We start from the raw sequence: 2618 nt of genomic DNA, 5'->3' as shown, positions 1-2618 counted from the left end.
ATATATATATATGGAACTGATGTATCAAAATGATGATGGATTTTTATGAGCAGAGGGCAAAGAGTTTTACTATAGCATCAAGTGTTGTTTTTAAAGACTGCAATTAGCTTATTAAATCCAAACCTAAATCAAGGTTACCTTTATAGTACACGTGCTTAGGCGCTCTCTCTGAATAGGAAAGCAAGATGAAATGCAGGTCATGGTCAGAACAACTTCAGAACTGTGTCTATGTTCTGTCAATTATTATCGCAGAAAGGCTTCTTATTAATCCCTTTAAAAAAAATGAAGAAATCTAGGCTGATTTTATTTTTTAAGCTAAGTGAGAACTTCAGTTTTCTGGTTGGGATCAGGCAGTGGATTGCTTTTACGTCTGAAGCCACAGCTGGTACTTTGAATTAGTACTGATGTGACATTCCAACAAGATTTTGCAATATGCCTTTCGGGAATATCATATTCTTAAACAAACTTCAAGTAGAGTCTATTTGTGTTATTACATGGCAAGGTTATTACCCATGCAGTGTTTTACAGCTCAGAAGTGCCTGCAATAGCTGAGGACTAAACAGAGACCTGTCTCTCGTCCCTCCATGTGACACAGCTCCAAACCTAGCAGCCTAATACATTTTTTTGGTATATATTCAAAATGCTGAAGGTTTATTTATTTACATAGGAAAACTGCCTGGAATACCTCTTCAGAATAGCATTCTTAATCTTGGTCTAACAGATGTCTTTGCCTGGTTTAGCCCAATGAGAGAACAGCTCCCATACATTCTGGAACACCTCTTGTACCTTAAATTCACATCCTACTTTATGCTGGAAAACCCTCCCTTTGAGAGTTGTGAGAGTTGCTGTCACTGACAGAAATCCTACAAATTGCATACAGTTGCTGAAGTATTGCTCTGGTTTTGACGTCCCCCACCATAGGACAGGGCATCCTGCATCTCTGAAAACACGTGTTTTTCCTCACAATGATGAAAGGGGGAGGAAAAAAAAAAAAATCTTTAAACTAGAATTATAAGGAACTGATAAATAATTGCTCAAAGGCAGGCTACCAAAGCGTGCTGAGCGGGCTTTTTGGAAGGAACAAACACAGCCATGCATCATTTCATATGATGACAGAGGGTCTGGACAGCACAGATGTGAGACACACAGCAACCATCTACCAAGTTCTCAAAATCTAGCATTATACAGTTTCAAATGGAAATGAAGGAAATTACCATTTAGAAAGTTCTTCAAGAGCAGCTTGAAGGGTGGCAATGAAATGGAATGAAAAAATTAACAAAACAGATAGCAGCTAATACTGGAAAGGCAGGCTGCAATCAATTCAGGACATCTGAAAAATACTGTCACATAGGAAGAGGCAGGTGTTGTTTCTTGGAAATCACCAAGAATCTAAACAACAATGCAGACACCCTAGTGTACAGGAAGAATGCTACATAAAGCAAGAGGTCACCCTGTCATCAGCAGTCCTTGTTTTCATGACTACTAGAACCGATAAACTAAAACTCCACATCTGCCTATTGCTAATTTTGTTTCCTGCCTGATCTTTATCCAGCCCAGCTCTCTGTGACCTTTCTAGAGTAAACACCGGTGAAGGCAAGGAGCTGGTGTGACTTTAAAAGTGCCAGCTTTTTTTCCCTAGATATCTAGGCTCACTCATTAATCAAAAAGAGTCAAGCTGATGCCTAATTACAATCACCTCAAAAAAAAAAAAAAAAAAAAAAAAAGCACCACATAAACTAGGTCAAATAAATAAGAAGGAATATGAAAAAAACCCAGCACAAACACATGGGGACAAAAATGAGGAAGGCCAACAATGTATTAGCATTGTGCATATAAAAAGTAACAATAAATCAACCTTTAATTGCTTCATTAATAAGCAAGAGGAAACATTAGTTTTGCTGCTTGGTGGGAAAGGGGGGGCTATTGACAGATGACCCTATGAGGTCTGAAGTGATAGCATTTCTGCTTTAGCCTTCACTAAAGAGGTCAGCTGGGAACAGATGTCCAACAACCATTTGAACTGGTGCTGAGCCCGCAGATGACGACAGCTTTGCAGAGGGATTTCGTAGAGCTCTTCCCTACGCGGGAGACTTTGCTCCAGGCTGGTGGCAGGGGCAGCAAAAAACCAGCAACCAAGCTGCTCCTGCCCCAGGATCTCTGCCACCACCACCACACTGCTTCGTTCTGGCTTCCTCGCCCAAAAGGGCTGGTGAACGCAGCTCCACGCAAGAATCTCCAGGCTGTTTCTTAAGCGCTTTTTCCCCAAATCTGGGAAGAGGGAATGACCCAACTTCTGAGGAAAACTTCCATGAACTGGCAGAGAAAAAAAGGAGATCGAAGAAAAATTCTGCTACCACTTCAAATAGGAAATCAGGCCAGCAAAAGTAAGAATAGCTTAAAAAGTCCCTAGGGAAATCAGATGTTTTTCCACTGGCTGGGCCTGATGTAATTTACCAGAAGAACAACTGTACCTAAGACACTACAGATTACCTTAAAGAATCAGCAGAAGATGGATGGCACTCCAGAACCCTAGCAAATGGCAAAGATTGTGCATATAACTGAAAAGGTGAAGGGATCAGGAACAACTAAAAAGGAGGGGGGGGGGGCGGGGAAGTCGG

The sequence above is a fragment of the Egretta garzetta genome, unplaced genomic scaffold, assembly GCF_000687185.1.
Source record: "Egretta garzetta isolate BGI_Z169 unplaced genomic scaffold, ASM68718v1 scaffold34, whole genome shotgun sequence".
NCBI classification, from domain to species: domain Eukaryota; kingdom Metazoa; phylum Chordata; class Aves; order Pelecaniformes; family Ardeidae; genus Egretta; species Egretta garzetta.
Note: the sequence above shows the minus strand (reverse complement) of the source record.